We start from the raw sequence: 7,500 nt of genomic DNA on the forward strand, positions 1-7,500 counted from the left end.
CTTGGTCATTTATATATTGAGGAAAATGATCCAATATTACATATCTATGAGTGGGAAAAGTATGTGAACCTCTAGGATTAGCAGTTAATTTGAAGGTGAAATTAGAGTCAGGTGTTTTCAGTCAATGGGATGACAATCAGGTGTGAGTGGGCACCCTGTTTTATTTAAAGAACAGGGATCTATCAAAGTCTGATCTTCACAACACATGTTTGTGGAAGTGTATCATGGCATGAGCAAAGGAGATTTCTGAGGACCTCAGAAAAAGCGCTGTTGATGCTCATCAGGCTGGAAAAGGTTACAAAACCATCTCTAAAGAGTTTGGACTCCACCAATCCACAGTCAGACAGATTGTGTACAAATGAAGGAAATTCAAGACCATTGTTACCCTCCCCAGGCGTGGTCAGCCAACAAAGATCACTCCAAGAGCAAGGTGTGTAATAGTCGGCGACATCACAAAGGACCCCAGGGTAACTTCTAAGCAACTGAAGGCCTCTCTCACATTGGCTAATGTTAATGTTCATGAGTCCACCATCAGGAGAACACTGAACAACAATGGTGTGCATGGCAGGGTTGCAAGGAGAAAGCCACTGCTCTCCAAAAAGATTGGACATTGCTGCTCGTCTGCAGTTTGCTAATGATCATGTGGACAAGCCAGAAGGCTATTGGAAAAATGTTTTGTGAAGGGATGAGACCAAAATAGAACATTTTGGCTTAAATGAGAAGCGTTATGTTTGGAGAACGGAAAACACTGCATTCCAGCATAAGAACCTTATCCCATCTGTGAAACATGGTGGTGGTAGTGTCATGGTTTGGGCCTGTTTTGCTGCATCTGGGCCAGGATGGCTTGCCATCATTGACGGAACAATGAATTCTGAATTATACCAGCGAATTCTAAAGGAAAAGGTCAGGACATCTGTCCATGAACTGAATCTCAAGAGAAGGTGGGTCATGCAGCAAGACAACGACCCTAAGCACACAAGTTGTTCTACCAAAGAATGGTTAAAGAAGAATAAAGTGAATGTTTTGGAATGGCCAAGTCAAAGTCCTGACCTTAATCCAATGGAAATGTTGTGGAAGGACCTGAAGCGAGCAGTTCATGTGAGGAAACCCACCAACATCCCAGAGTTGAAGCTGTTCTGTACGGAGGAACGGGCTAAAATTCCTCCAAGCCGGTGTGCAGGACTGATCAACAGTTACCGCAAACATTTAGTTGCAGTTATTGCTGCACAAGGGGGTCACACCAGATACTGAAAGCAAAGGTTCACATACTTTTGCCACTCACTGATATGTAATATTGGATCATTTTCCTCAATAAATAAATGACCAAGTATAATTTTTTCTCTCATTTGTTTAACTGGGTTCTCTTTAACTACGTTTAGGACTTGTGTGAAAATTTGATGATGTTTTAGGTCATATTTATGCAGAAATATAGAAAATTCTAAAGGGTTCACAAACTTTCAAGCACCACTGCACATCCATCCATCCATCCATTATCCATAACTGTTTATCCTGTGCAGAGTTGCAGGCAAGCTGGAGCCTATCCCAGCTGACTACGGGTGAAAGGCAGGGTACACCCTGGACAAGTCACCAGGTCATCGCAGGGCTGACACACATAGACACAGACAACCATTCACACTCACATTCACACCTATGGTCAATTTAGAGTCACCAGTTAACCTAACCTGCATGTCTTTGGACTGTGGGGGAAACCGGAGCACCCGGAGGAAACCCACGCGGACACGGGGAGAACATGCAAACGCCATACAGAAAGGTCCCTGTCAGCCACTGGGCTTGAACCCAGAACCTTTTTGCTGTGAGGTGACAGTGCTAACCACAACATGACCATGCCACTCTCCAATATACAGTGATTGATTATTGAATCAATCTCTGGGCCTTTTGCAAAGTCTACAACCCTCCTCCTGTTGAACTGAAAATGTCATCTCATTCCTTCATTTCTGCAAAATATTTTCTTTGTTGCAATTTCAACAGTAGAAGTACCATGTCGGAGGTCAGAACGGACCAGAACATGGACCAAAATGGTCTTGCCAGGACTACTGAGGTGAAGCAATGGGGTAATGTGGGAGACCTTAAGAAGGTTGAAAACAAGTTGTGCAGTTGCATTCTGGATCAGCTGCAGAAGTTGAGTGGTGCTCAGAGGCAGAGGAACAAGTTGCAGTAGTCTAGTCTTGAAATGCCAAGGGATTGAACAAGCATCCAAGTGTCCTCTGTGGATCGAACTAGACAAATCTTTCAAAACCTCCACCTGCTCTTTGACAACAAGGTTCCTTGTACCTTGGAAGATATGGCACCTGGACCATTACTCAAGACTGGTTCCCACTAAGTGCATCACCAGCTATATCAGTTTTGCTATCTCCAACCTTTGCAAAAACAATATAAGAAGACCAAGTGGTCCAAGTTCACTGAACCTACCTGCAAATTCACATTCCACTTACCTGACCTTTCTTCCATGAGTGAGGCTGAAGAAACCCATATGTCCTTTGTTGAGACAAAGACTGGGATGAGCTCTATGAAGAATATGAGAACACCAAAAATCATCATCTTCACTCCAAGATTGGTGACCAGCTCCTGGATCTCTTAGGCCAAAACAGTCAACAGAGATGGGAGGAAGATTTCACCCACTCCAGCTGAAAGGCCTGGAACACACTCAAAAGTCTTACCAGCAGAAGCAGTCCAGCTAAATCCTGGCCAGTCTCAGCCAACTCCATCAACTCAGTTATGGTCAACAATGGCAGGTGGAAAGACCACACCCTAGAGGCAAAGGCTTTCACTTGATAAGTCAATGCTGTGATCAATGAGCTGATCAACACTCTACTGTTGCCCAGCTCCCTCTTACAACTGTTATCCCTTGACAAACTAGTGGAGGCTATCAAGATCTTCAAAAACCATAAAGCCCTACACATCCATACTGCATTCCTGAAACACATGTGAGACCTTCCTCACAACCTGCCTGGAACCAGCACTTTTCCTCCAAGATGGAAGCAGAATAATGTTATCGTAACCTGATTATCCCAAGAGGTGCTATTCAATCTTGCTCTTGATAGGAACTCCCATACAGAGCCTTGATCAACCACAACGACCTGAGATCCTGCACTGGCAGTATACAGCAGTAACTTCATATGATTGGCACTGCCTCATCTGACTCCTGTGATGATGGGAAGACTACACATGACCATTCAGACATCTAGGGAAAATTCATTCCACCACCTGTGCCAGAACAGAGAAGAGCCTTGATTGATACAGGCCTTCTTTGTACCCTGAGAGATGGTGGGGCCAGTCGAGCAGTGCTAGATGATCAGAGGGAGTGTGGTGCAGTGCAGGGTGTAATAAGTACCTTGAGTTAAGTGGGTGCTGGTCCATTTTTGGCTTTGTAGGCAGTTGATTGTCTATAGTTACCCCAAGGATGCATGCAGTGACAGAAGTTGAGATCTTAGAGATGTCCAGAGAGATCAGAAGATCCTGACATGGGGATGAATTTGCTGGGATGAACAGCAGTTCAGTTTTACTGGGATTAATTTTCAGCCATCCATGGTGAGATGTCTGCCACACATGCTGAGATCTGAGCTGAAACATGAGGGTTGGAGAGAAGGAAGGAGAGGATGAGGTACTTTTTCTGTTTCTGTTGCTGGTTGAGGGTATGCTGTGCACAGTTTAGCTGCTGCTTCTCACCAAAGCTTTTTAGTTTTCTTTTCCTTTTTTTTGCGTTTGTATGGTTGATGTTTGTTCTTTTTTATGAATGTTCTTTGTTTGAATGTTTTGTCCACCAGCTGTGGTGTAGCTCCTGACCCAGTTTTGGGCATCAGTTCCCTTCAGACCTTGGTCCGCCATGGGTGATGCCTGTGCTCCTTGCTATGGGCTGCAGTGAGCTTGTTGCTCTTTTTAACATCGGGGTTGTCCAGCACTCTGTGTGGCAGTGCTTCTGTGCTTGGCGTAGTCTTCCGAGCGATGTTGCCTGGTGGCATTGTGGTGGCTGTGTAGGTGGTATGGTGTGGGACATACCCCCATGCCCCTTTTGGTGGGACTGTGGGCAGCTCTGGCACTGGAATTACATCCTGACCCTCTTTTGGTGGACTTTTTGTTTGTTTGTTTGTTTGTTTGTTTGTAATTGTAAAGCGACCTTGGGTGTGAGAAAAGCACTATATACATTGAATGTATTATTATTATTTATTATAATTATTAGGAACCCATGTGAGGATATGACCTCACCAAGAGATTAAGTGTAGATGAAGATCAGAAGTAGACCAAGTACTGAGCCTTGTGGGACACCACTGGAGAGTCTGCATAGAGCAGATGTGGATCCTTTTGATGTCACCTGATGTGACCAACCCTCCAGGTAGGAAGCAAACCACCAGGTAGGAATGCTGTGCCACTAATTCCAAGACATAATGATGGACAAGAGGAAGGTCCAGGAGGATAAAGTTTTGCAACACTTATATCACCAATGTGTAAAACTAATTGCTCCTAAACCTAATAACTGGTTGTGACCTGTTGTGACCTAATAACACTTCTGATAACCGGAGATTGGTCTGTCACATCTCTGAGGAGGAATTCCTCTTTGTAGTCTTGCGAGATGGAGAGAGTGTCCATTAAGAAAACGTTTCACCTTAATGCACAAGATGATGCTAATATTTTAAAACGCTATGCTAAAAACGTGGTAGCAAGAGCAAGCAAGGACAAGGGATGGAAAAAGAGAGAGAAAGAAAGTCAGAAAAAAGAAAGGAAAAAGAGGGAGCGGATGCTTAAAAGAAGAGAGCATGGATAGAAGCGACTCGTCTAATTTATGTGGCCCGTGGGTGGAGGTGGCAGTGATACATGAGTTTGTTAGCCAATTGATAAAAGAGAGGAAATTTTTTAAAAAGCATTCATCACAGCAGGATATGGGCTCCATACATCACCTATTTACAAACAACACAGCTAATATTTTTCCTCAGAGCCGGCCAGCGTTCACCTCGAGCTAATTAGGACGACCGAAGAGCTTTCTTTGAGGAAAAAAGAGAAGGGGGAGGGGTCGTAGCGAAACAAAACACGCTAACACAAAGTAAAACAAAACGATGGCGATCTCTCTTCCTCCCTCAGCTCGCTGCTTTATTAAGTACTCGTCATGGATAAACGTTCTACTCTCGCAGACCTTTTAGAGTCGCGCGTCGGCCGTAATGGACTCCACTGAGCTGCAGGGGATCCTGGGTAATGCTAATGGAAAGCTCGTAGCTGAGTGCCAGCTTCCGAGAAAAGCGCAACAATCTCAGTGTTAATAAGTAGATAACAGTAATGAGTTGGGAGTGTGTGTGTGTGTGTGTGTGTGTGTTTACTGCTCTGCGTTAAGTATTGATGTGTGTAGATGATGGAGGCGGTAATATGAGATGCTGTCTGCTTATAATGTGTGTGTGTGTGTGTGTGTGGTGTTGAACTTGCTCGGTCGACCTCACATTTAATCTTTCAGGTGTCATTTTTATTTTTCTTCTTTTATTTTATAATACATTCAATATTTTCCATGTTTTTTTGGTGGAGTTGTCTTTTGTCATTTGTTTGTGTGACTTTTTTATATTGTAGGTGAAGATGATTTTTGTCTATTTACTTGTTTTTGTTGATTTTTTAAAAATGTTTCCTTACATACAGCATTTAGTCTTTTTTTGGATGTCTTTTATTTGTTAATTTCATGACATTTAGTTTTTTAAGTCTTGCATTTATATTTTTTTGTTTGTTTGCTTGTTTGTTGTTTTTTTATTTTTAATTAATTTTTTTTTTTATTTTTATTTCCACACAAATTTCTGGTTTGTTTTGGAGTTTAACCATCATGTGTTTATCATTTTTAGTTTTGCACACATATGTATTTTTTTTGTAATATAATTTAAATGTATTATTTTAAATTCCCTTTTTTTACCCATGATTTTCTTACATATTTAATATTTTTTTTGTGTGGTACCCATGTTTTTATTTTATTTTATTTTTCAGAATTTCCAAGGAATTTTTTTGCTTGTTTTTATTTATTTATTTATTTATTTATTTTTAATTTGGAAGATCCTTGATTATTTATTCAACTTTTTTTGTGTGTACACATGCTTTCTTTCCTTTCTTTTCATTTTCTTTTTTTCTTTTCTTTTTCTACCTAAAGTAATCTGTTGGATTTTCTTGTGTGTTTTATCCACGTTTTTATTTTTCTTCTTTTTTTTTGGTTTTGAGATGTATTTACAGTTGTGGTCAGAAGTTTACATACAGTGACATGAATGTCAGGGCAATATTTGGGTTTTCAGTCATTTCTTTGAACTGTTCTTTTTCTGTGGCAGAATGAATGTATAGCATACAGCTTTCATTAAAACAAAACACTAGAATTTGGTGCAAAAATTTAAATTTTCTTTGGGTTTTCTGAAATCAACACAGGGTCAAAATTATACATACAGCACACCTAATATTTGGATAAAGTGTCTCTTCACAAGATTCACCTTGACCAAACATTTTTGTTTACCATGAACAAGCTTCTGGCAGAATTCTGGTTGGATATTTCACGACTCTTCATGGTAGAATTGGTAGAGTTCAATTAAATTAGGTTTTTTTCTTGGCATAGACTCGACTTATAAGCACGGTCCATACATTTTCAATAGGGTTGAAGTCAGGACTTGTGTTAAGCTGAATGTTGGCCTGCTTTATCCTCCACAACCAGCTCTGATGCATGTGTGGGTTCACTGTCCTGTTGTAACTTTCAAGTCCCAAGTCGTGTTCAAGTTTCTGATGGTTTATGCTGAAGAATTCTGAGGTCGTCCTCCTTCTTCATTATTCCATCCACTTTGTGCAATGAACCAGTTCCACTGGCAGCAAAACAGCCCCAGAGCATGATGATCCTACCACCACCACCACCACCACCAGGTGGTACAGTGTCCCTCTGTACATGATGGTCATTGTGGCCAAACAACTCAATCTTTGTCTCATCTGACCATACAGCTTTTCTCCAGAAGGCTTTTTCTTTGTCCGTGTGGTCAGCTTCAAACTTTAGTTAAGCTTGAAGGTGTCAGTTTTGGAGCAGGGGGTTATTTCTTGGATAGCAGCCTCTCAGTCCATGGTGATCTGAACTGTAGACAGTGATCCATCAGCTTCCAGTTCATGGCAGGGCTGTGCCATGGTGGTTCCCAGGTTGTTCCTGACCATCCAAACCAATTTCCTTTCAGCTGAGGGTGACAGTTTGGGTTTTCTTGAAGCAAAGTGGCTTGGCAAAGTGACGACACCTCACAATAACTTACATACAATTGTTTGAACTGATCTTGGAATTTGCAGGTGTTTAGAAATGGCTCCAAGAGACATTCCGGAGTTGTGTATATCTACGATCCTCTTTCTCAGATCTGCACTGAGCTCCATGGACTTTCCCATTTAACTGTGTGTTGGTCAATCCAATGAGTGCTGTAAACAAACGCTTTTTATGAAGGCACAGAAAAGCTACCAGCTGTAGTCAATCACGATCACTAACAGGAAGTTAAGAGACCTCGGCCTTGG

Source organism: Neoarius graeffei, chromosome 13 (assembly GCF_027579695.1).
Source record: "Neoarius graeffei isolate fNeoGra1 chromosome 13, fNeoGra1.pri, whole genome shotgun sequence".
In the NCBI taxonomy this organism is placed as follows: Eukaryota; Metazoa; Chordata; class Actinopteri; order Siluriformes; family Ariidae; genus Neoarius; species Neoarius graeffei.